Consider the following 27,216-nt stretch of genomic DNA (forward strand, 5'->3'; position numbering starts at 1 on the left):
TGATTGTGTTAGAATACTATCGTGCTATAAGAAATGACAGGTTTCAGACAAATCTGGGAAAATTTATATGAGCTGATGCAAATTGAAGTGAGCAGAACCAGAAAATATTGTACACAGTAATAGCAATAATATAATGATAATAAACTGTGAAAGACTTAGCCACTTAGATGAATACATCTTATGATCTATGATAATGCTAAAGGACTCGTGCTGAAAAATGCTATTCACCTCCAGATAGAGAACTGATGGACTCTGAATTTAGATTGAAGCATTTTTTTGTTTTTTTTTCACCATGGGAATGTGGAAATATGTTTTGCATGACTTCATATGTATAATGAGTATCATATTTCTTGTCTTATTAAAAGGTGGGGGAAAGAATTGAGGGTGGGAGAGAATTTGCAACTGAAAATAAAAATTTTTAATTAAAAAAAAGGAATAAATAGGATTCTGAACCTCAGAACTAACTAAATTGACGTTCAGTCTTTTGCAGGCTAGAAGAACTTTGATAATGTGTCACAGTGTATCTAAATATTTTATTTGTTCTTGAGAGTTTAGAATTTGCAGCTTTTTAATGTAAAAAATGCAATTGTAATTTAAAAAGCTTGAATCCAAATCAAGTTCTAAATTTCCTTGTTTTGTAAGTGAATTTTATTTGACAAGGTTGAAATCAGTGGCTCAGTGTAAATATATGTGTATATATATATATATGTCTTTTAATATTTGCTGCTATTTAATTATTTATTGACCTCTGTTCCATATTTAAAATTTCATTTTTTCATCCATTAATGTTTACATTATTTGGTTATCAAAAAACTATAATATATTTTTGCTAAAGATTAAAAAAAATAAGGGAGTTGGAGAAGATGCCTCTGAGGTCTCTTCAAATTAATCTGTGATCCTGTTATCCCTTGTAGCTTGGAGAAAAGGAAGGTGGTGGGCTTACCTAGATAAAGAAGTAATGAGTTTTGTGGTTATTCTTATAGGGCCCTGGAAATTGAGACTGAGTTAATTAATACCTGGCTTCATAGGGCCTTTCTTTATAGGACTTGTTCCACCCAGCTAAAACAAGTAAGAATGCATAATAAAATCCCTTTTCTGGTACATAGTAATAGCTAGTTAATAAGAACTCACATTTATACAGGGTGTCCCAAAAGTCTAAGTGCAGTTTTAAGCTTTAATAACTTATAGTAAACCTTAATGGTTTAAAACTGCACTATAGCTTTTGATGAGGCTTCTGTAAGGCTCCTCAGTTTTGCAAATCGCTTTATATGTATGATCTCATTTGATATATTGGCTATGTATTGCTAGAGAACAGAGATCCCTGTATACCCTCTCTGTCTGAAACATGTTTATAAAGTAGATCACAGTGAAGGTGAATATTGGCTCCTAAAGAAAGACATGAAAACTTTGCCAACTCAGTGTTGTCCTTCAAGGCAGTAATCACCCTGGGAGATGATTAACTCATGAAGTGATTTCTCAGAGTCCCTCATTTTGTAATCGTGTTTGTGATGTTTCAAGAGACCTGGTTGGGAAGGTGTAGGCAAATGGATGATCTTGTGTTCTCATCCTGGCAACTCATTGGTGAATTTAAGTTTAACTTAGGTCAGATCTGGCCCTCAGTCATGTCGCTTTATTTTTCTCGGCTCATCTTGAGGTGATCAGCTTCTCCACCATATTGATTCTCTTACTAGACTGGAATACTGATAATGTTAATTTACTTTGGGGAAATGTAACTCTTCTATGACCATATGCAACATAGAGAGAGGCAGCGTGCTTTAGTGGATAGACTTCTGGGCCTAGAGTTAGGAAGACCCCTCTTCAAATCCCGCCTCAGGTACGAAGGGTTGTGATCCTGGCTGGTCAGTCACTTAAACTCTCTGAGCTTCAATTTTCTCATTTGTAAGACAAGTGGGTTGGATTTAAGATCTCCTGCTCTGAATCTATGAGTCTTTGCTGATGTCCTTTATGTACCCTTGGCAGGATTAAGGTGTCTGGGAAATTTTTAATTGTGGGCATGGGATGCAAATAAAGAAAGTTCAGTGGTCTTGAGGGCACTATATTTGTTGTAGGCTACAGCAAAGCCCTGTGGAATGAGCTCTCTTCCATTATGGAATCTTCCTTTCCAGTGACTGGACATCCTACCAGATAGTGTCATTATCCCTTGGATGGTGCTGAAGAAACCCAGCATCTTTGAATGTGTCTTTATTTTAACCTCCATAGTATGAGTCTACCTTTTTAAATGCCATTTCTTGAACACCAGATTAACAATTGACATTTGTTATATTGGTTCAAGATTTGCAAAAGGCATCTGGAGGACCTGAATTTAAATCTTGCCTCAGACACTTAGAGTTTGTCTAAGTCACTTAACCTTTCTAAGCCTCAGTTTCCTTATGTGGAAAATGGGGATAATAGCATCTACATCACCAGGTTGTTATGAAGATCAAATGAAATAGTAAATGTAAAAGCATTTTGCAAATCTCAAAGTGCTTCGTAATAATGATAATAATAACTTTTATTTTATCTTGTTTGATCTTTATGACAAGAGGCAGGTACTATAATATTATTTTCTTGATTTTACAGATGAGGAAACTTGGACATGTTATTACTTGAGGTGTGTGTGTGTGAGAGAGAAGAGAGAGACAGACAGAGACAGCTAGAGAAACAGAGACAGAGTGAGGCAGAGAGACCTTGGACAGAATATGTAATAGCTTTGACTCTCAGTTTCTTTGTCTGTAAAATGAGGCTAATAATATAGGGTATCCCTAAAGGTTCAGTGCCAGTTTTAAGCTTTACTCATTTCACTAGTGCCCTGTATAGGCACTAATTAACTTCATAGAGTTCTTTGTGCAAATCTTAAAGAACCATATAAATGTGAGTTACTGATTTTTCTTTTTAGAAGCGGGGGAGGGAGAGGCTCATTTTGTTGATCCAGAGGCAATTCCCTCCACTGAGGTAGCGCTGAATCTGCTTTGCAATTTAGAGTCTTAGAGAATTGTCCAGGATTCTGAGAGATGAAGTTGTCCAGGTCCCCAGCCAGCATATGTCCAAGTCAGGACTTGAACCCAGATCTTTCTGACTGGGAGGCCAACTCCATGCAGCATCTCATGGTTGTTATTGTTGTTGTTACTACTACACAGCATATTTTACCTCTGTTAAACTTCACTGACTGCTCCATTTATAGAGTATCTCTTACAGTGGGTTACTCCTGCACCTGGCCAATCCTGACCATTTAAAATTTTGATTCTACTTTGCTTCAGATTCAGCAGTTGACACTGTGTGTGTGTGTGTGTGTGTGTGTGTGTGTGTGTGTGTGTGTGTGTATTTTTAGTCAGGTAGTGCTGTGGATATTGATGGACCCTGGAATCAAGGAGACTTGAGTTCAGATTTTGCCTTAGATGGTTACTAGCTTTGTGACTCTGGATAGGTATTTAACCTCTATTTGCCTCAGTTTCCTCATCCATAAAAATGGAGATAATAGAACTTACCTCTCAGGGTTGTTGTGAAGATCAAATGAGATAATACTTGCTTTGTAAACTTTAAATCCCTGTATAAATGCTAGCTAATATTATTGTTGTTGTTATCATTACTATTATTATTACTATTTTAACCTTAATAGCCAGTTTAGGAATTACACAAGAAACGGCCTGCCTCACAGTAATGTTTAGGCTTGGTTTCCTTTCCTTTAAATGGCACTCCCACCTTGATCCTCCATCTTCCCCAGAACGGACTTAGAGTAGCTTTCGGCAGTTTTCCAAAACAATCAGACACACTCTCAGAGGACAAAGATTTGCCATAGCTTGGGAGGTTCAAAAGAATGTTCCCCAGCCTCTAAAGGCAATGCCAAGAGGGTTGCTAAGTGTTTGAGCAGTGGCAACATTCTTGAAATAAATGCCCCTTTAGTCTCTTGAGGATACCACTTTGAAGTCAGGGACAATCATTTGGGGGTATAAATTTTAGTATGTTTGTTTTAAAAAAATCATTCATATGACTTTATACTCACACCTCATCCAACTTGCAGATGCCTTTGAATTAGGTACGTGGAGGAATGTAATGCCCTTTGCCTTCTTTATTCAATCCAGACAGCTTAGATTGAGCACCTCCCAGTCACCTGGTATTGCCTTGTGGCCTAGACTGCAATATATAAATGAGAGAGTTTCTGCCCTTCAGAGTTTATTGTCCATCAAACACCAGATAAACATGTGGTAAAATATACTACTTGTATTTTACTGGGAGAGTTAAGAACAAGGAAGAGAGAAAATAGCTGACTTCCCTCCCTAGCCAAGGAAGATTGTATAGAGAAGGGAGATGCTGTTCTTTCCTGAAGAATTTCTAGAACCTGAAGATTTGTCAGTGTGATTTGTTCCTGAGCTTTCTCAGTGCTTCTGCCATAATTATCCATATAATCCTTGCTTTAGGAAATATCTAAAAGGTCATACGTAGGAATATATTACTATAAGCATATGTATTTTTTTCTTTTTTTAAATTAACTTGATTTCTTTCAACTAACAAAAATTATTTTTTCCCTTCTTACCTCCCTTCCCTCTTTGAAAAAGAAAGGAAAACAAAATCCTGGTAACAATTAGGTATTATTCAAGCCAAGCAAATTCCTGCACTGGGCATGTCCAAAAAGAAATATGCATTATTCTGTACCCTGAATCTATCACCTCTCTTCAGGAAGTAAAAAGCATGTTTAATCATGAGTCCTCTAGAATAGTGATTGGTCATTTCATTGATAAGAGTGCTTAGAGCAGGTTCCCCATCCCTGACTTAGAGCTTTCAAGGTTATTTGTCTTTATAGAGACAAATGTTATCGCATAAATTGTCTCCTGGTTTTGTTAACTTCGCTCTGTACCAGTTCATGCAAGTCTTCCCAGATATCTCTGAAATTGTCCCCCTTATCTCTCTATTAGGTTCACGTCAGTTCATGTATTTCCTTATTTTCAGTGGAGAAGTGGGTGACTATGGAAGTAGAGTGCTGTATGTGCTGTTAGATGTGATCATTTTATTCCACCAATTTTTCTTAACTAGGAAACCTGGCATAGTGGATGGAACACTGGATTTGAAGCCAGAAAGACCTGGATTTCAATCCTGTCTCAGATATTAACTCTGTAACCTTAGGCAACTCACTTTTCCTTACTTAGTCTTACTTGGCTCATCTGTAAAATGGCTATAATAATAGCACTTACCTCTCTAAGTTGTTGGGGAGATCAAATGAGATAATATACCCTTAGAAGGTGCTTTGCAGAACCTAAAGCACTTTTTAAATGTTAGGGATTAGTAACTGCTTTCCTTTGTCGCAATGGTAGTTCTATGATGGTGACATTCAGAAATGACTGCAGTATAAAGAAACAATTTGTCAGAAAAAACTCTTAAAAGGCTGAATACTTTTATTTTTCTCTTGAGAGTAGGTTTGTGGTTTTTTACATGGATTGCGCACACTTTGAGGATAGAACACATATCTGTGATTCCTTTTTATCTTCTCCAAGGGCCAAGTTCAGTGGTCAACAAAGGCCCCCAAAAGTTATTAATGGACTAACTAGGATCACAGTGAGCATATCTTCTTTCAGCAAAGTCTGTTATATTATTTGCAAATATGTGCAGATTCTATCACTAGGAAAATGTGGAATAATAGAATTTCAGCAAAGGCAGGGATTTTAGAGGCCATCTAGATGTTTATAAAAAAAAATGGTCATCCTACATCTGTACCAATATTATATTTTGTTCTATTGTTTAATAAGTCCTAGGTCATTTTGGTGTTACCTTGTAGTAGTTACAACTCTTCTCTCATGTTTAATTAAACTGAAAATCTCTTAATATTTCCAGTGGAATAATTATATAAATAGAATTGCAATTACTATTAAAACATCAGAGCCCAGAAGTCTATATACTTTTGGCAGATGTGATGAAGATGGAAGAACAAGCTTATATTTATATAACTTTAAAATGAGATATGGGCTAGGGGTCCCAAGGGTCAGTTCTCTAGCCACGGCCAGAATCCTGCATTATTCATTGCCATCCCTTTCTGCTGTGATGTGTATGCACTTATCAAAACCTTCCATTGTTGAACTGCAACAGAAAAGATCAATGGGATCTGAATACTTATTTCCTAGTTCCTCCTTCTACCCAAAATTCATTCAGACATAACCTAATGCCATAGGATCACAAGGTTTTGGACCTCACGTAGTTGTTTCAATTTGACCATCTCATTTTACAGATGAGGAAACAGAGGCCCAAAGAGAAAAGATGTCATTCAGTTTATAATTCTATGGAAGGAGTTACACTGTTAATGAATGTTTCCCTTGCAAATATACATCCCTTACTTACCTTTTTCTAATTAACTTTCTCTAGTATGTTTTAGTGAGATAAATCCTCAAAGGATTATTTTTCCTTACCTCATTGCCAAGTGCATACATAGTAAGGCCTGCTTCTTATATCTCATGTTGGACCAGCTCTTAGCCAATTAGATCTCTGGTTACTTTTCAAAGTAGAAGAAGAAATTTGTCACTGCCAGAGTATTTGCACAGTTCTTCTGACCCACTTGGACCGAGACTCCTATTATGTCCTTGCCATTCTTCCTTTGCCAACAATTCTTTTGGTATTCCATTTAAAGAACCTTGGAGAGAGGGTTTCCAGGTTGGGCTCCTCATTTGTGATTATCATTTTTTTGTGAAGGATTATGATTTCTGTTAATTATTGAGTATAGACAATAAAGGGGCAGCTAGGGAGATAGAGTGACAGGCTGGAGTCAGGAAGACTCATTTGTGAGTTCAAATCTGGCCTCAGATATTTAGTAGTTATATAACCCTGGGAAGTCACTTAACCCTGTTTGCCTTAGTTTCCTCATCTGTAAAATGAGCTGGAGAAGGAAATGGCAAACCACTCTAGTATCTTTGCCAAGAAGACCCCCAAATGGGGTCACAAAGAGTCTGGCATGACTGAAATAACTGAACAACAATAGCAAAAATAGATAATAAATGATGTTTTGTACCACATTTTAAAATGTGCAGAATCCTTTACATATATGATCTCATTTGGTCCTCAAAAAAACCTGTGATGTAAATACTGTTAGTATTGCTATCCCCATTTTACAAATAGGTAACCTGAGACTTAGATTGATTTAAGTGACCTGTCCAAGGCCATACAGCTGATAAGTATAAAGAAGCGTAGTAAACCCAGGACTCTCCTGCTTCCAAGTCTATTACTCTTTGCATTATGCCTTAGTGCTACTGAATTCTGCCGGGATATTGTCTCCCAAGTCATATCCATTAAGCACTTGTGTGGCCTGGTTTTGAGTCTCATCATCATCCTGATTGATATTAATTAAGAGGAAGGTAATATTATTTCTAAGATTTTGTGCCCAGAAGTGGGCACGGCACTTGAGACGTGCTCACACCAAAGACAAGAGCACAGCGGTGTTGTGACCTTCCTTTTGGTTCTGGATATTCTATTGCCTGTGGTCACACTGCCCTTTTTTTTTTTTGGTGAGGTAATTGGGGTTAAGTGACTTGCCCAGGGTCACATAGCTAGTAACTGTCAAATGTCTGATCTGAGACTGGATTTGAACTCAAGCCCTCCTGACTTCAGGGCCCGTGCTCTATCCACTGCGCCACCTAGCTGCCATGACACTACCTTTTTGACAGCCACTCTTGATTACTCTAGATTGACATTGAACTTAACATCCCCAGAAACTGTAAAGGCTTTTTTCAAACAAACTAATATCTAGACATATATCCTCAATCTTATAATTGTGCAGCTGATTTTTAAATCTAGATATAGGAATTCATAAATTATTCCTATTCAATTTATTTTATTTGAATTGGTAGAGAAGTTGTCTATTTGTAAAAGGGATTTCCTTATCTAGGGTTTCCCTATCCCAGTGAAATTACAGGTCCGTCCCCTATTCCTATCCTTGATTTGGCCCGTTATTTCAGCCTAGTGAGAAAATTTTGGTTCCTGAACCACTGATCTGACACAGCTAGCCTTCTCAGCTAATCGATGAAAAAAAAATCAGTTACTATGCTGATAAAAAATGTTGAGTAGAGCTGTATCAAGGACAGAGATTACTGTGGCACTCTGCTAGTGACCTCATTCACTAGCAGATATTAACCTCCTTTCTTTGTCTGTTCATCTAATACAGGTCATCTAATACATATCTCTAAGCATGAAGAACAAGTGTTATAGGAGTACAGAGGAAAGGGAGAAGTTTCCTCTTCCAGCTGTTTAATCCTTTTGTCCTTGCCATATGGCACTGACTGCAGCTTGCCTTTATGTCATTTTTTATGTGCTTACCTTATCCTTTCTTCTAGGTTGGAATATTATGTTCAGTTTTGGGTGCTATAGTTTAGGAAGGACATGAATAAGCAGAGAAGGTCAAATCAGATGGTGAATGGACTGGAATCCATGCCATGTGTGGACTGTTTGAAGGAGCTGGAAAGCCTGGAGAAAGGAAGAGTCAGAGGAGAGCGCTGTCAAATGTCTGGCATGTCAGAAAGGGATTAGGTTTGTTCTGTTGGGTCCCAGGAGGAAAACATAAACATTGGGGTAGAAATTGCACAAAGGAAAATTTAAAATTTTGTCAGGAAAAAGCTTCCTGGAGATTAGAGACTTCTAGAAGTGGCGTGGTCTGCTTTAGGATGTGGAGGACATCCTCCTCATTGGAGGACTTGAGGGAGAAGATGGACAATCCCTTACTGGCTATAGTGTTATTGGAATTCTTTGGGAAGGGGGTGTATGGGTTGGACTAGATGGCCGCTGATATTTCTTTTAACTTCCAGTTCTTTGGTTTTTTTAGTTCAATGATTGTAAGATTTTTGAGCAAAAGAACTGTTTTCATCCTTCTATCTTGTGAATTACTTTGCCTGTAGTAGGTACTCAATAAATGTCTTTTTTAATTACTTAATGAGGAGATTTGAGGTGGGGTTTGAAGAATAGGTAGGCTTTTCACATTTTGCAGAGAACATTAACTATGAGGAGTTAGGGAAAGGGAAGAGTCTAATTAATTAGACTTTTATATTTCAAGTCTAGAATCTAATTGACTGGAATAATGATGGTGTCATATTAATGAAGTAAGAAAATGAAGAAGGGGTACCAGTTTTAAAGGAACGGTTATAACATTTTGTGTTTGGAGGGTGCGCAGGCCAGCTCATGGAAAAAAATCTAATAAGTAGATATTCAAGTTTGGGAGAAAAGTGAGGCCTCTAGATGTAAGTTTAGGTGCCATCTTTGTCTCATTATTTATTAGCTAGATACACGAGTGCTTCTACATTAGAATTAGATCCCCATGATCATGGCTCCTAATAGCTTTTCTCTGAGTTTTCTTCAGTCCCACTTTTTCTACTATATACTTTTTTTCCTAAAAATGTGAGGATTATGTTAAGAATCATGAATCCTTCACCTTTTATTGGTCAGTGTAATCTCAGACAGTGAAATTCCCTACTGCCATGTTCTATATATAACTTTGGATTTTAATTTAATGTTAATACTACTACTAACAAAACGACTCACATTTACACAGCAGTCTAAGATTTGCAGAGGACTTTGTAGACATTCTCATTTGATCCTCACAACAATCTTTGAGAAAATCAAGGCCCAGAGAAGTTAGTGACTTGTCTAAGTCACTAACCTTGCCCAGGTCAAAACTAAGTTTCTGAGGTAAGATTCAAAACCAGGTCTTTCTGACTCTGACAGTTAGTATGCTTCTCACTTTCCCCTGCTGTCTCTATCAGGGTGTCGAGTGTCTCACTTGAAAGTAAGACCTGGACTAGATTTTCTTGGCTACAGAGCACATTTCTTCCCCTTCAAAATGGCAGATGGGAAGAGGAGGCTTTTAAATGCTAGTTTCTGTCCACTCATTCATATCTTTCTTATTTTTTTTTTTCTATACTTGTCTCCTCACACCTAACTGCCAAGAAAGGATTAGGAAAAATAGACAATTTTGTTTTACTGTCTTTTTAGTTTATTATGTCAAATATTTCCCAGTTAGATTTTTTTAAATCATATTTTTATTTTGTTAAATATTTGTCAATTATATTTTGTCTTTTTTTAAATTGAGTTCCAAATGTTCGCTTTCTTTTTCCCATCTCTCCCTCACCTATTGAGAAGGCAAGCAATATGATACACATTATACATGTGACGTCAGGCAGAACATATTTCCGAATTAGCCATGGTGTAAAATAACACACAAAAAATGAGATATATAAAAAAAGTGGGAAAAAAGTATGTTTCAATTTGTACTCAGAGTTCATCAGTTCCCTCTTTGGAAGTGAATAACATTCTTTATCATGGGTCCTTTGGAATTGTCTTGGATCGTTTTCTTGATCAGAGGTAGCTAAGTTTTTCACAGTTGATCATCATTATAATATTGCTGTTATACTGTGTACAATATTCTCCTGTTCTGCTCACTTCAATTTGCATGAATTTGTATAAGTCTTCCCAAGTGTTTCTGAAACCATCCCCTTCATCATTTTGACCTTATTTTGGTATATAGTACAAGATGTTGGTCTATGCCTGGTTTCTGCCAAATTGCTTCCTAATTTTCCTAGAAGTTTTTATCAAAGGGTGAGTTCATGTTGCAAAAGCTTGAATTTTGGGGCTTATCAAATACTGATTTGTATGGACATTTGCTCCTGTGTATTATGTACCTAGTCTATGCTACTGGTTCAGCCCTCTATTTCTTAGCCATTACCAGATTGTTTTGATGATTACTGCTTTGTAATATATTTTGAAATCTGGTACTGCTAGGCTGTCTTCTTTCACATTCTTTTTCATTGATTCCCTTGATATTCTTAACTTTGTTCTTTCAGATGAATTTTATTATTTTTTTTTCTAGCTTTATAAAATAATTTTTGGTAGTTTGGTATGGCACTGAATAAGTTGATTAGCTTAGGTAGAATTGCCATTTTTATTATATTGGCTTGGTCTACCCATGAGCAGTTAGTATATCTAATTGTTCAGATTTGTCTTTATTTGTGTAAGAAGTGTTTTGTAATTGTGTTCATATAGTCCCTGGGTTTGTCTTGGTAGGTAGACTTCCAAGTCTATTTTAAATGAAATTTATCTTTCTATGTCTTCCTGCTGGGTTTTGTTGGTAGTATATAGAAATACTGATTTTTTTTTGGTTTATATTATATCCTGCAGCTTTCTTAAAGTTGTTAATTATTTGAACTAGTTTTTTTTAGTTGATTTTCTAAGGTTCTTTAAGTATAACATCATCATTTGATAGTTTCCTTATTGCCTATTTTTTATTCCTTCAATTTCTTTTTGTTGTCTTATTGTTATAGGTAGCATTCTTAGTGCAATACTGAATAACACTGTTGATAGTGAACATCCTTACCCTACCTCTGATCTTATTGGGAAGGCTTATAGTTTATCCTCAGTACAAATAGTGCTTTCTCATGGTTTTAGATACTTACTATTTATCTTTTGAAAAAAGGTTCTGAAATAGAATATTTTGACTAAGTGTTTTACAGCAACCAGAACCTATATGTCAGCATTGTATGGTGTTTCCTCAAGTTCCCAAGTTCCTGTCAGATCTATGTTGATAATATGTCTAGTGTCCAGTTAATTTGACTACTTACTACATTTTGAAATATAACATTCTTTGTGAAGCATTGTAACTGATAGTATCCTGGGCATGGGTTGGAATCCTATCCTCGACACTGACTAGGTGACCATGAGCAAGTTACTTCATGAGTTTCATGAACCTATTTATTAATTTATGGCCAAGAGGATAAGCACAGGGAGGCATGTTGGGATTTGCATTGTTAGAGGTTGTACATGGATGGGTCCTAGGTTCTCTGAATTACTCTGCTACTTGGGACCCTTTCCTTGCTGTTGAAAGCTCTCTGTAGCAGTGGCATTGCCTTGTTTCTGTTCTTTGTACAGATAGACGCCTGAATCATCTGCTTCTAACATTTGTGCCATTGACAGTAGTGCAACTATGACTGGAGGAAAAAAAGGGAATGGATATGGAGAGACCTTTAATAACTTTTTTTTTAAGCGAGGCAATGGGGATTAAGTGATTTACCCAGGGTCACACAGCTAGGAAGTGTCAAGTGTCTGAGGCCAGATTTGAACTCAGATCTGCCTGACTCCCAGGCTGGTTCTCTATCCACTGTGCCACCTAGCCACCCTTCCTTTAATAACTTTTTAGGGACATGTTCAGATGTGTCTTCTGTCTTCCTAGATACTGTCTCAAGAATTGTCTTTATTTGAATTCAGAACAGAATTTCAGAATAAATAAATTTTCATTTCAGATATTGGGATTTGAACAAATAAATATGAAGATTTCTTTGGTTGATGTTCTCGTTCAGAATTCTGAATAAATAAACATGTACACATTTTAAGCTGTGTGTTTAAATGTTTCTCTGTGTTTGGGCAGGGCCAGTCCCCAGGAATTTGTTCTTTGACTGAAAGATATTAAAAACGACAGGACATTTTTTTTCAGGATCTGAGAACAGTTTGCCTTGCCAAGTCCTTTTCTTTTTAAAGTTTTGCTTAGTAAATGTAGAAGCTCCTGATTTAGTCAAAGACTTCTTTGTCTTTTTCAAATCCAAGTATGATTCTCCTTCCCCTCCATTTTGTGATATCTTTGAATTGGGGACTATATGATGCTTTTTTTGAGTTTTTCTTGACAATCTAGATATTTTCTTCAATCCGTCAATAAAGATTTATGAAGCTTTTACCATGTGCCAGGCACTGTGTTAGTGGGGATCATTAACAAACACAAACAAAAACAAAAAATAGTTCTTACCCTCAAGGATCTTACATTCTGAAGGAAATGCCTTTTAAAGTTTCATGTGTTTCCAAACATGAAGTAGCCTGTTTTTTTTTTAAATAAGAACCAGTTACAAAAAAAGCATCTTTGAGGAGTTAGGATCTTACTACTTAGAGCTGTGTAATCTACTTGTAGGCTCACAGATTTAGAGCTGGTTGGGGATCATCCAATGGAACCCTTTCCTGCAGATGAAGAAGCTGAGGCCTGAGGCAGAGAAGTCCCTTGTCCAAGGTCATACAGAGGTAAATGACAGAGCTGCGGTTCAAACCCAGATCCTTTAGCTCCAAATGCAGCACTCTTTACATTAAATCCCACCATATTACTTCCCACTACACTGGTGGATGCTATGGCATCCCATGATGGGGATGATGTCCAGAGATGGGCAAGCTTTCAGAAGGAGAAAGCTATTGCCTTTCCCTTTTCTTTTGGCTGGTGTGGGTACAGGGTGGTCTATGTCTCAGAATAATAACAATAATAGCTATTGGATTACAGAGGTAATAAATAGCAGAGCCAAGATTTGAACTAGGCTTGAATCTAGGCTTTGCCCCTTAGTGCCTTTGTGACCTTGGTAAGTCACTTATCTTTACCTCTTAGGCCTCAGTATCTTCATCTCTAAAACAAGAAGCTTAGACTAGACGCCTTTTAAGCTTGCTCTCATCTCCTGTGATCCTGTTCACATTTACTTGGCACCTTCAGTACTACATTTGATTCTCACAGCCACCTTTGGTGATGTCAGCATTATTGCATTCATTTTACAGGTGAGGAAGCCTAAGTGCCCAGGGTCCCTAAGTCCATCAGTGGTACAGCTGATTTGTAACTCCGCTGATTACAGGAGTGTATCCTTCACCAGACCCGTCTGCTCAGTCTTTGTACTTTTCTTTGTACCACGGGTTACTGTGGCCCAAGAATTCATCATTATGTGGCCGGCCTGCTGGTAATGAGCTCATTGGTATTTAGTGAAGCTTGTCCTTGAAAAGCAGACATCGTCTGGGACCCGGGCCATACTTGAAGTCTTTTCAGCTTGGTTTGTGCTTTGCTGACATAGCAGGGTTTTTCTGCTTTAAACATTTGCTTCTTTCCATTCTACTGACTAGAGAGTTGAATGGGTAAAGCCACTTCTTTAAAAAAGCATATGTCATTTGGAAAGGAAGCTGTCAGCCTTACATAACTTTATGTGCTTTCATTTAGCTGAGATCCCACCTTTAGGTAGACTAAATTATTATTAAATTATGAAATTAAAGAATAAGTTTTTAAACTAGATGAACTAAAGAACTAGGAATTTTGTTGAAAGAAGGAGCTAGGTAGGCCTGAGTATGACTTTGGGTAGCCAGAAGGTAGCATGAGGGCATTGGCTTCTTGGGGAAATGAAAACAGGAGATGTGAAAGGAGTACAGAAAGGAAGGAGATCAGACTTTAAATTTTGCTTAGGGTTGTCACTTTGGGGTGCTTCTAAAAGTCTTCTCTGCACTTGCCTCGTAAGTGGCTGTGCTTTATATGTTGGCTATGTTGAGATAATTCATCCCCTTTGGAATATAACTAATACTTATAGAGGCGTTTTAAGGAATAATGTTTCATCAGTGGCGCTCTTAAAATGAAGATTATAATAGTACCTATCTCCCAGGGTTATTGTGAGAATCAAATGAGATAATAGTGATAAAGTGTTTAGCACATTACCTTGCACATAGTAAGCATTAGAGAAATGTTAGCTATTATTATTACTATTATTACTAGCTGTGTGAATCTAGGCAAGTCACTTACCTTGTATTTGCCTTGGTTTCCTTGTCTATAAAATGGGGATAATAATAGCACCTATGTCTCAGGGTTGTTGTGAGGAGCAAATTGTAAAATGCTTAGCACAGTGCCAGGCACATAGTAAGCACTATATAAATGCTAACTACGAGTCTTATCATTATTATTATTATTATGCTGTGCCTATTTCAGTAAAAGCAAAATTTATGTAGTATTAGGATCATAACTTTCAAAGGGATCTTAGTGATCATTTGGTCTAGCCTCCTCATTTTTTATTTCTTTAAAAAATAATTTTAGATCCTTTTTGCTTTTTACATCATAGTTATTTCCAAATATAAACCAATCAATAAGCATTTATTAAGCACTTGTTACTATGTTCCAGGAATTTTATATGACTCATTCTCTCCCCTAGTCAGTGTGGCTTTTCATATAATAAAGAAGAAAACAATGAAACAAAACCAAAGGATACGTTTTACTGTATCCAACAGCATATAACCATTCCACACCCATAGTTCTTCCATCTCACCAAGGAAGAAGAGGTATTTTTCCATGTCTTTTCTTAGTGGGAATAATTGAATAAGATTGAATTTTATTCCTTTCATTTGCCTTGTTGTAATAGTACATATTGGTTTTTTGTCTGGTTCTCCTTACTTTACTCTGCATCAATTTATAAAAGTCTTCCTGTGTTTTTCTCCATTTCTCATAGTCTTCTTTTCTTGTACCGGAATAATATTCTGTAACAGTTTGTTTAGCCATTCCTTTAACCACTGGGCACACCAGTTTTATTTCTAGTTCTATGCTACTACACACAAAAAAAGCTTTTATAAATATTTTGATATGTGAGATGTTTCTTTCTGTCTTTGACCTCCGTGGGCTCTGTGTCCAGTGGTAAGATCATTTAGTTCAAAGGCACAAAAATTGAGTGACTTTTTTTCTTTTTTACTTAATTCCAAATAGTTTTCCAGACTGTCAAGGAAACTTAGGCTGTGGAGGAACTAGGGAACTTGGTCACAGTCACAGTTAGTAAATGTCAGATCCAGGATTTGAATCCAAGATCTTTGACTCCAAAACTAGCACTTTCTCTAATGTGCCATTGTCTACTGAATCTGTCTTTAAAACAGTATCTAATTCAGTTTTTTGAACTTTGAACATAATTGCATGTAGTCTTTTTTATTAACTTGCTGGTCACACTGTTTGGATATCTATTAAAATATGTTAATTCTAAAAATATTGAAAAGACACAACAGAATAGATTTTACATCCTTGAAGCAATTTAGGCAGAGATTTAAAAAGCACAAATGTCAAGACTATGAGTCATTGTCTGAAGCAGGCGTTTTTAAACTGGCCTCCAAGGACAGATTTCAAGAGGTCTGTGAACTTAGATGGGAAATAAGTGGCATCTTTATTTCAACATAATTGGTTTCCTTTGTAACTCCATATATTTTGTTTTATGCATTTAAAAACATTGTTCTCAAGGAATGAGATTTCACCAAATCACCAAAGGAGACTATAATTGGAATAACAGCTGAGAATCTCCGGTAAACTAACTTTACTCTTCTCTGTATGGCAATGTAACGGACTTTGGGTTTCTAAAAGAATCCTTAATTTGAAGGTTCAGAGGATGTACATACTTTCTATTATGTTTTACCAAATGCTTTCCTTATACTCTGTGTGGTAGTGTGGACAGAAGTGTCCCTATTTTACAGATGAGAAAACTGAGGCTGAGAAAAGTTAAGTGACTTACCCAATGAATAAGTGCCACAGCTGAGACTAGTGGTCTTTATGGTTAGCAATATCAACTTCCTTTTGGTGAGTAATATAGAAACCATTTATTTTAATAATAAAGTAGGTTTATTTCCTTATTTTGCCTTAATTGAGACTAGCTAAAATCTTCACAGCATTTCCATTGAAGAGAAAAGAGCTAGAAATATCACTTCAAATTTAGGACCCAGGTTTCTGTGCTTTTGCTTAGTCTAAGCTAATGAATGCTAAGCCTTAGCATTCATCTCTGAGGTTAAAAAAGACCAATAAGTCTACTTTGTATACAGCAAAGATGCAGTGACTCAGATCCTTGCATTTAAAGTAAAATAGATCTTGTGTGCCACCCCTGTATAGTTTTTTCCAACTTAAAACTCTTCTGTAGCCTTTAATCCGAATTCAGAACGAATACTTGAAAAGGAGGACTTAACCTTAAAGACTTTGTCCTTTTGCTCTGATCTTACTTCTACAGACTTCTTTACAGCCCTCTATTGAGAAATTACAAGAATAAGACATATATATCTGTTACCATTTGAGCAAGCTTTCAGGTTGTGCTTGGGGATGCTACCAATTCCTCATAAACCCAGTGGCTTGGCTAGAGGCCTATTTCTGTTCAGGACCTGTGTTCCTTGCTTTTGTCTTTTAAAAAAAATTTTTTACTACCAAACTTAAATGGTACTTAAAGTGGTAAGTGGAATTCACTACCTGTGACTGTTTCAAAATGTGTTTTTATTAAATGTAACTAAGTGGCACATGTTTTAATGAATCTAAATTCTATTTGTTCTAATGTGTCCTTTGACTCAAGGAGTAAAATAAAATCTTGCCTTTTTTTCTTTTTCTTTTCCATTTTTTTTGCTTTCTAATTTAAAAATCCCGAAGTGAGACTTATGATATCAAGAAAGAAATTTAATTGCTAACTGTTTTCCTGAATCCTTTCCCCATTTACATAAGCTTATTGTTGATCTTGTCCAAAAGAAGTTTAACCACTTAATTTGCTCAGCCCTTCATTTCTCTCACATATTACAATAGGTGAAACATTACTGTTTCATAATAAACAAAATCAAAGTGCCACTAATTGAAAAATTGGGACCATTTGAATTAGGGAGCTGGTTTAGCACATTAGAAAAAAATGCCAGACTTAAAGTCTCAGCACCTGTGTTCAAATCCCAGCTCTGCTACTTTATGACTTATGTGACCTTGAGGAAGTTACTGCAAATCTGAAGTTTGTTTTCTCATGTATGAAATGATAGGGTGTTGGGTTAGAACTGACGTTTGGCAGCTAGGTGTCTTGATGTTTAAAGCATTTGACCTAGAGATGGGTAGACCTGAGTTAGAATCCTGCCTCAGACACTTACCTAGCTATATGACCCTAGGCAAATCACTTAACCTGTCTCAGCCTCAGTTTCCTCATTTGTAAAATGGAGATTATCATAGCATCTACTTCTCTTGATTGTTTTGAGTATCAAAATCAATTCAGTTGAGTAAACATTTATGTGCCAGGTACTGGTGTTAAACATTGGAGATACAAAAAGAGGCAAAAGACAGTCTTAGTCCTCAAGGAGCTAACACTCTATTGGGGGAGGCAACATATAAACAAATATACACAAAGTAAACTGTTTATAGGATAAATAGAAAATAATTAAAAGAAAGAGAGCCCTGGAATTAAAAGGTGTTAGGGAAGGCTTCCTGTAGAAAGTGGGATTTTAGTTGGGACTTAAAGGAAGCCAGGGAGGTCAGTAGTCAGATAACATGTACAGTTGCTTTGCAAACCTTAACATGCTAACTAAATGCTGGTTGCTGCTGCTGCTGCTGCTGCTCCTCCTCCTCCTATTAGTTACCTTCACCTCCACAATCTCTTAGGCCCATCATGTGGGGATATGGAGATGAAAATGACATCTCTGCCTTCAAGGAGCTGATATTCTACATAGGTGTATGGTACAAAATAGAATGTGATGAGAAACGAGGGAAGAGGGTAGAGAGGGAGAGAGGAAAGGGATATTGTGGGAAAACTTCATGGAAGAGGGAGGGGTATTTAAGCTTCCTATAATCGATCACTATTTGGCCAAATCTCTCATTTTACAGATGAGGAAACTGAATTGAAGTGCTGGTTATTTATTTTCATAACTCCTCCATCATGTACCTATATTATCAGGCATCATTGGGGAATGTGATATTCTGAATCACTGATTTTCTTTTGGAGTAACTGAAATATATCCCTTTTAAATATTAACCCTTTTCTTTAACTATTTCAATATTATCTATCTATCTATCTATATCAATATTATCAATCAACAAACATTTATTGTGTCCACTATATTCCAGGCACTCTTTCCAAAAAGCACTATATACTTAGCTATTTTATGCAAATTAAACACAATTTACCATTTCTGGATGATTCAGAGTCACCATTCTTTCTGTTCATTTGTCATTTGTTAATTGGCTACTCTATGCAAAACACTTTGCTGAGGCTGCTGAGAAAATGAGGAGGATGCTTCTCATTTCCTCAAAGTGCTCACAACCCTGGTTATAATTCTATTCAATTTTCTACCATAGTATGCTGCCTCTTTAAGAAGGGGACAAAGCTGGGATGTAAATAACTACAATAAATAACAAAAAAAAAAACAAGTATGAAAAAGCTCTACTAAGTTTCTGTCATGAGGATTATCAGTAATTATACTGTACTTTTATATTCACATGCCCTCAGGGACTATTAAAACATAGAGAACTTTTTATCATTTCCTGAATGCCCATGCAGTTCTCTGTGTTATTTAATAGCTGTTTTGATTCCTTCAATGTAAGTGATTAGTATGTCTTAAGTAGAATCTTCCCTCCTAATTTGAAATTTCTTGTCTGTTGTAGGCCAGGAAAATACATAACCATGCTTGTTAGAAGTATACCTAAAATAAGTGTAATTCTGCTTCAAATTAATTTCTGAAAGGCTCTTGGGTATGTGGATTTTAATATGTATTTTGACTTCTCAGAATCCTTTTATCGCACCTTTTAATGCAGAAGCAGGTTTCTGAATAGTTGAGATTGCTTGATAAATAGCTTTTGGATAAATGAACTGTTACTGTATTGTATTTTGGGTTTGTCTTCATTATTTCTAAAAGAAATTATAATTTTTTTAAACAGAGGAATAAAATTGCTACATGCTTACAGATTGTATCATAAATGTTTATTCTTTTTTTCCATTTACAACTCTGTCTTTGTGGAATAAGCTCATCTTTGGGAGATAGCACCAGCACATTCAATTTCAGAAGCCCTTCACTGCTGCGCGCCCCCCCCCCCAAGCTATGGTATAATTAGAAGCCTAGATTGCTCCATCTCATTTCTTTTTTTTGACTCCTGACTCTACATTTTTACCATGGAAAGTTTCCAAGAAGCTTGTCCCTGGCCTTTGATGCCTTTTTCAGGCAACAGAGCAAACTACTGTCCAGATTTGAGCAGGGGTTATTGGCTTAGTTTTTGACTTAGGTGTCTCGTCATTTCAGTAATTCAAAGATACTTTTATTTCACTTGCTCTGGGATATTATGAATACCCGGTGGCTTATTTGGATTTTTCTATTGACTTTGGGGTTTTAATTTTTGTTCCTATTCTATTTCCAGACTCCTTTTGGTCTGTCTGACCTACTTGAGTGAATGCTATTAATTGACAACGTCTTGGAGGGACAAAAGGAATTTTACTGTCTGTACTTTGTACCAAAGACCTGGGAAAAGTAAGTTATTTTCTAACTTTCCTTTAAAAAAAAAGCTATTATTTTTTTTCTTCAAAGCTTAGGGCGAACACAGTGTCTGTGACATCCGTGGCTCAGTTGACTCCTAGGGTGGTGCTTTTTGCCTGCTCTGTGATTTTTCAAAGCCGAGAGGGGATCTGTTCTATAGAGAACCTCCAAGAAATTGGATAACCTTTTACAGTAGGCCATTTCTGCTGGGTTTCACACATTGGGCTCTTCAGGTTGTGATCAAACCTTCATCTGGTTTGAAATGGATGGATTATATATCCCAGGCAAGCTAGTATCCTGTGGTTCAGGATAGAACAGAAACTAAGCTGCTTTTCTCAGTCCCAGGATATTTAAGATTCAGGATATCTTACATTTCGGGTTGGCTCTCCCTTTTGAATTTGTAAGAAAAATAAGGCAGTTGCAACTGACTTTACTTAATTGAGAAGGAACAAGAATAGGATGTGGAATACTGAATTGCTGATTCACAGATTAATCAAATGGTTTAATCCTGGGGGTGAAATTGATGAACTGTCAGACCCATGGTTTGTGCATCTTATTTCTGGTATTTGAAGTACGCTTTAAAGTTAATGCATAAATGTTTTTTGCTCTCCTGAAAAAAAGTGTTTTACTGGCAGAAGGTTCAGTTCTGCCAACTTAGTGTTCAGATAAGAAGGTGGAATGAATGTAAAAGAAAAATTATAAGCTAACTTATGCATTTTGAAAGTCTTAATTTACACAGTTTATGACTGAAACATTGCCAAATGCTAGGCAAGATATAAAAAATCATTTCTGACATTTCCCAAAGAATCAATTATGGAGAATCTATGTTCTTTCCAGTGTAAAAATAATTAACTAAATTATGTAATAGCTCCTTTGTGTTTTAAGAGTGTATACCTCATTTCGACCATAGTTTCTCAGATCCAGAAGGTTCTTTATAGGTCACCTAGTCCAACCATCTTTTCAATATGGGAATTCCTTTTGCAGGATCCCTAACAGGCTGTCTGTAATCCAGACTTTTCCCAAATACCTTAATGACAATAGTGCCCATCCTTGTAAAGCAGACCATTTCATTTTGGGGGCAGCTATGATCACCCAATGACAATATACTGAAATAATTTTTTAAAACATATATACCTGTGCTACAGAAATTGAACCAGGGGCACTGAATAGAAGAAGGTAGAATCAGTTTTTATGGGTTTCATTTTTATACATCATGCCTTGTTTTTTGTATATGTCTTATATTAGGCATTTTGTAATAATTATAAAAAAAGGAAGTGTTTTTAGTTCTGAAATATCTTTGAAGGTAAAAATGCATCCGTGTGTAATGAATGCAAATGAAAATATCAATGAAGCTAGATTTATATTGCCAGGCATTTTGGAATATATTAACACTGAAAGAGATTCATGGGTAGTCAAATTTGCTCCAAGCAATACTGATTCATTAAACTCCTTAGGATTTGTCCATTTGTTTCATGTCTGGGGGTGATAGTCTTTCTACTGGAAAATAATGCCTTTGAAAACAAGCACTTTGGAAATCTTCCCCAAGTACTCGATCCCTTTCATAATCAATAACATTGTCATAAAGAACAACCAAAATGGCAACAACCCAAACTATTGTCAAGGGAATTTAAAAAAATGTATTCCAGGAATGTCTTTTAGAATCGTGGGATGTGATGATCATGTAGTTTTTAAAAAGTGCGATAAAGAAATACTTGCTTAAATTGCTATTCTGTCTTTGATGCAAGAATAAATTGGTAGTCATAAGTCCTCTCATCTTCCCCCCAACAAATGCGTGCCGGAAATGTGTTGCCTTCAAGCTCTCAAGAATACCTTTGGCTTTTGGAGTGTGTTTACTGCCTGTGTGACTGTAATTCACTTTGTCTCTCTGGGCCTCAGTTTCCTCAATTGCAAAAGAAAGGTCTGGACTAGATTGGGGACTTTCTCATCTTTAGAGCTATGATTCTATGAATATGCATGTGATTCTCCAGTGCCTGGCATCGTTGGTGCTTAAGCAGTGCTTTTTCAGTCGTTCGTTCTTTATGTGGCTAAATTGCCTTTCTCATTCCTTTTTTGTTTGCCTTTCTTTGATATGGAGCTGAAGTAGGATATTACAGAATCTCATAAGACTGTAAATTCAATGATGAAAATGAAATGTCTTTAATTTACTGTCCTCAGGAAAAAATATTGTGCATTATTAAATTATTAACTGTATTAAATTAAATTATTGTATTAAAAATCCTTTTGGTTAGTGGTTAGGGGATGTTATTGTTCTGCTGTGAAATCTAACCCTTCTCAATCCTTCCATCCTGCCCTTTTTAAAAACCCTCTGCACAGGTATGAAAGCTGTTTGGCTCTTGTTGACAAATGGAGCCCGAGTAAGCAATATATTACAGAAAGGCATGTGAAAGAAGGGCTCCCCTCCCTGCTAAGGAGCTGTTTATTTGGCAGTTCACAAAGGGTAACAAAGGCCTTTTCTGAAATTTGTGTTTGGTGGCCCAGGATTTTCAAAAGTAATCAGTCACCTGATCTTCCTTCCCTGTTTGATTTTGCTATAGAGGAAAAATGAACCCCTCTATGACTTGGACCCCCAAATAATTTGCCATTACATATTTGAATAGTCCTTTCTGTGTTCCTTTTCAGCCTCTTCCAAGAAATACCTTCAAAATTTTTCACACACACACACAGAGGTGCGGTTATTTGAGGTGAACTCAATTACTCAGCAAGCATTTATTGGGAAGAAGGAAGGGAATAAACATTTATATGGTACCCACTATGTACTAGGTCAGGGGTGGGGAACCTGTGACCTTGAGGCCACATGTGGCCCTCTAGGTCCTCAAGTGTGGCCTTTTGAATCCAGATTTCATAGGGGAAGTATGTGCTGGGCACTGTGCTAAGCTCTGGGTATTCAAAGAAAGGTAAAAACACAGTTTCTGCCTTCAAGGAGCTCATATTGTCATAAGGGAGACAACATGAAAACAATGGTGCATGGTCCTCTGAATTTGACAGATCATAGATGAGATCTAAAGCCAATGAGCTACTTATGATTAGATCTCCGTTCCTTTCTTTACACCATAGTGGCTTTCAGTTAGGGAGAACTAGGAACAGACAGAGCATTTTACATAAATGCATGAAATGGTTGTTTATATTCTGTAAATCTTTGTGTACTTGTCTTCTCTCTTAGAATGTGAGCTCCATGAGGGTAAGAGCTATTTCACTTTTGTACATGGTAGGTGCTTATAAACAATTGCTTATTGATTTTTCCTCAATCTGGGTAGCTTCCGATATGGGATGTTCTAAATTAATAGAGGCAGCTAGATGGCTCAGTGGATAGATAGAGCTCTAGGGCTGGAGTCAGGAAGACCTGAGTTAAAATTTAGTCTTAGGCACATACTAGCTGTGTGACCATGGGCAAGTCACTTAACCTCGGTTTGTCTTAATCCACTGAAGAAGGAAATGGCAAACCACTGCAGTATCTTTGCCAAGAAAACCCCATGAGAGGATGATCCACAGGGTCACAAAGAGTCAGATATGACCGAACAACAACAAAACTAATAGAGATCACGACCCACATGTGACTTGCCTAGAGTCACACAGCTAATGAATGTCAGATCTTTCTGACTCCAAGTCCAGTACTCTTTGTCTGGTCTGCTATGCTATGCATAGCCTTCATGCAATGCCTCCACTTCCAGTGTACTTTACTATCTGAAAAAAGGAGTCAAATGGAACTCATCTTCTTCATCCCCTACAGCATTCATGGTAATCAGAAAGAGCATGACCAGTAGGCTCTGCAGTACTGGATATGTGTTTATCATTAGAGATGTCCGATGGCTATCAAGGGTTGCTTAGTGTATAAAGTCTTTTGTTTTGTTTGGGTCCTTTATTGTATTCCAAGAGCATTGATGACACAGTCTTTCCACTGAACAGACCATGTCATCAACCTCCTGCCTATTCTGTGCTATTAGGATGATCAGGCTTGTGCATTTCTACCGGGAGCAAATGGTCTTTGTTTACTGACCTACCAAGAAATTATATTAGTGGAATGGTGTCTGAAAAAAGAGCTGTTGGAGGACATCTGCACAAGCTTTACTGGTGAAGCAAATTTCAGTCCAAATTAATCTGAAAATGAGAGATGTTTTCTGGACCTTTCCATAGTTTTATTTTGAAAGTATATGGTCTTTGAAGAGCAGCTTCGTGGATTGAGGGACTGGCCTTAGCATCTGGAAGAAAGTCCTGCCTTTGACACATACTGTATATGGGCAAGCAGTTTAACCTCTCTGTGCCCCAGGCAACTCCTTGAGACTCTGAGGTAGAGAATTGTTGATCTATATTAATGCCGGGAATTTCCATAAAAGGGAGTTCTTGCATGGAATGTTGGATTTAGGGAATGGCAGTTACAAAATGAAAATAATAAAATATTTGAAGCATCTGCCTCACCAGGGTATAAAGCTCAAATGAGGTAATGTTTGCAAAGGGCTTTGCAAACCTCAAAGTGCTGTATAAAGGTCAGTTATTATTTTGGGGTGGGTCTGTTACTCTTTTTGTTATATAGTTCATATGTGTGTGTTAAATTTTTGTTATTTATTTCTAATTAATTTGAGTTTATGCCACAAATATTATTTTAACTTATTGAAGTAGAGCGTTATTTTAGAATAATCACTGCCAAAATTAACGCAAGGCATTGATTTTTCTCTTTTCATTAGAATACAATTAACTATCTTCAATTCAAAATTTCTGAGCTGCTATGGTCCTTGAAAACCTTCCTTCTGCACAGTTTGTTAGCTAAATTTTAATGCTGGTCTACCATAAATCAGGATAAAACAACTGGTTTTCTGAACCATAGACTTCATATTTATCTATACCTTCTTTGCATGTACTAAATTTAATTAAAAAGTCTTAAAAATTGCAGAAGATATGACCACTTGATGACTTTTATCCCTTATTATTTTTGTTTTATGATGAAACACCTGTTGTAAATTCAAACTAAGGTATCCTGTAGTTAAGTTAAAAATGATCAAATATATAAGTAAAGTTTAGAAAGGGCTAGACAGAATTTCAAGTAAAGGAGGTCTAATGAGGGATTTCAGTTGACTGTAAACTCAGTGAGTCATCAGCGTCATGTGGCAGAACTCAAACTCAAAGGGGTCTTCTAGGCTCCACGTTCAGCACTCTGTCTACTATGTCATACTGCTTCTTCATTGTATTGTTATTGTAAACCCTCAGTTTCCCCATTTGTAAAATGAAAGAAGTTAGCCTAGATGGAAATCTCTCATTTCTCTTTTAGCTCTGAAATGACATGACTGTGTGATATGCACAAAATTTCCTTTTCATTTATGGTCAAATGGACTCCTTAAGTTCATGGAGATTGCCAGATTGATTAGTTTCAGGAAATTCCTAGTTGTCACATTGAGTAACTGAAACTAAAGTTAAAATTAACTTCTTTCTGGCAATTTTTAGAGATGGAAAGCTTTATCTTGCTGACTAATTAATGTGGCATAACATAACACAATCTCCTGCTTATAAAGTGCATTCTGTGTAATGTCTTCCCCTCTCCCCAAAACCAAAAACAGCTCTTAGAGCTCAAGAGTCTTCCCTACTCGGGCTTAGTAAAGAGGCAAAGCAGTTGTTTCCCCAATGTAGATGATGGAATTGTCAGCAAACATTGGGCTTGCAATGTTAATAATAATAATAATAATAATAATAATAATAATAATAATAATAATAATAATAATAATAGCTAACATATACATGCATTCTTAGGTATATATTTATTCACACACATACACATAGAGAGAAAGAGAGAGAGAATGAGAACATGTATACTTTAAGGTTTGCAAAGCACTTTACAAATATTATCTCATTTTATCCTTACAACAATACTGGAAGGTAGGTGCTGTTGTTGTCTCCATTTTTACAGCTGAAAAAACTAAGTTAGATAGAGGTTAAGTAATAAAAATAGTAATAATATCACTAATAAACACTGTAGACAAATAAATAATAATATAATTAATAAACCATAGTCACAATGATAGTTAACATTTATATATGTATTATATATATAGCATTTTAAGATTTGCAAAGCACTTTATAAATATTATCTCATTTGATCCTCACAGAAACTTTGAGTGGTAAGTGTTATTATTATCCTAAGTTTGTAGATAATGAAACTGAGGCACAGAGAGGTTAAGTGACTTGCCTAGGGTTATACAGTAAGTATCTGAGGCAGGATTTGAACTCATGTCTTCCTGACTCAAGGTCTTATTTTATCCACTGCACCAAGTGGCCTCTAGATTAGGAGGATCAAGTTAAAAGTTATGTTTTTGTTGGGAGTATAATTCCCCATTTCAATGACTCCTGTAGGAGTGAGTTACCTGCTACAAGTGGAATGATAATCTAAATGGATAGAAAGTTGGATTTGAAGTTCAGAAGACTTGAGTTCAAACTCTGCTGCAAACATTTACCAATCAGGGGATTCTGGGCTAAGTGACTAAGTAGTCACTTAAATTCTCGCTTAAATTTCCTTATCTGTAAAATGGGTATAATAATAATACCTACTTACCAGGGGTTTGGTGGGGATCAATAACATTTGCAAAGTTCATCAAAGTGCATTAAAACTCTGTATAAATGTTAGTATTGTAGGGAAGAGTATGGGCAGGTCCCTGGTACCTGCTGAGGCGTGTGGATGGAGCTTTCAAGGGGAACCTGCCTCAGAAACAGCTCTGTTACAGAGAAGAAAACAGGAGGTACTTGAAAAACTTCTCTAATGTATTGCTAAAGAATTGTTCCAGGTGGCATTGTGTAGGAACTGCTTCAGGACTGAGGAGAGAGCAGATTGATTCAGAGCTTGGAAGGAACCTTAGATATCAACTGGTCTTGGGATCATAGGATATCATAGATTTAGAGTTGGAAGAGACATGGGATGTTGTCTAATCCCAAGCCCACATTTTCCAAGTGAAGAAAGGAGGTTTTAACTTGGCCCAAAGTCACACATGTACAGGAATTGAACATGCATTGTTTGATGGCACATAGTAGGTACTTAATAAATATTTATTGATTGCTTCAAATTTTAGCGTTCTTTCTACTCTATGGGTCATAGGCAAAAACCCTATTACTGAAGGCTTTCTGTGGCTGCTTACCTCTTATATGTTATGAGTTAAGGACTGACCTGAGTGATATATATGAACTTGATCTACAGGGTTTCTAATTAATACCGCT

At 36.5% G+C, this 27,216-nt stretch overlaps 1 protein-coding gene across 11 annotated transcripts in view; it reads left to right on the forward strand.

Moving 5' to 3' along the window:
* APBB2 (amyloid beta precursor protein binding family B member 2) overlaps nucleotides 1-27,216 on the forward strand; it is a 411,236-nt gene that overhangs the window by 90,853 nt on the left and 293,167 nt on the right. For 10 of the 11 annotated variants that reach the window (XM_078148568.1, XM_020991135.2, XM_078148564.1 and 7 more), the window contains one exon: nucleotides 19,889-19,998. The exons of the other annotated variant lie outside the window; for it this stretch is intronic. The gene's annotated coding sequence lies outside the window, so the exon portion shown is untranslated. The remainder of the gene's footprint in view (nucleotides 1-19,888; nucleotides 19,999-27,216) is intronic. 11 annotated transcript variants of the gene reach the window in all.

Source organism: Phascolarctos cinereus, unplaced genomic scaffold, assembly GCF_003287225.1.
Source record: "Phascolarctos cinereus isolate Bilbo 61053 unplaced genomic scaffold, phaCin_HiC Scaffold_9;HRSCAF=440, whole genome shotgun sequence".
Classification (NCBI taxonomy): domain Eukaryota; kingdom Metazoa; phylum Chordata; class Mammalia; order Diprotodontia; family Phascolarctidae; genus Phascolarctos; species Phascolarctos cinereus.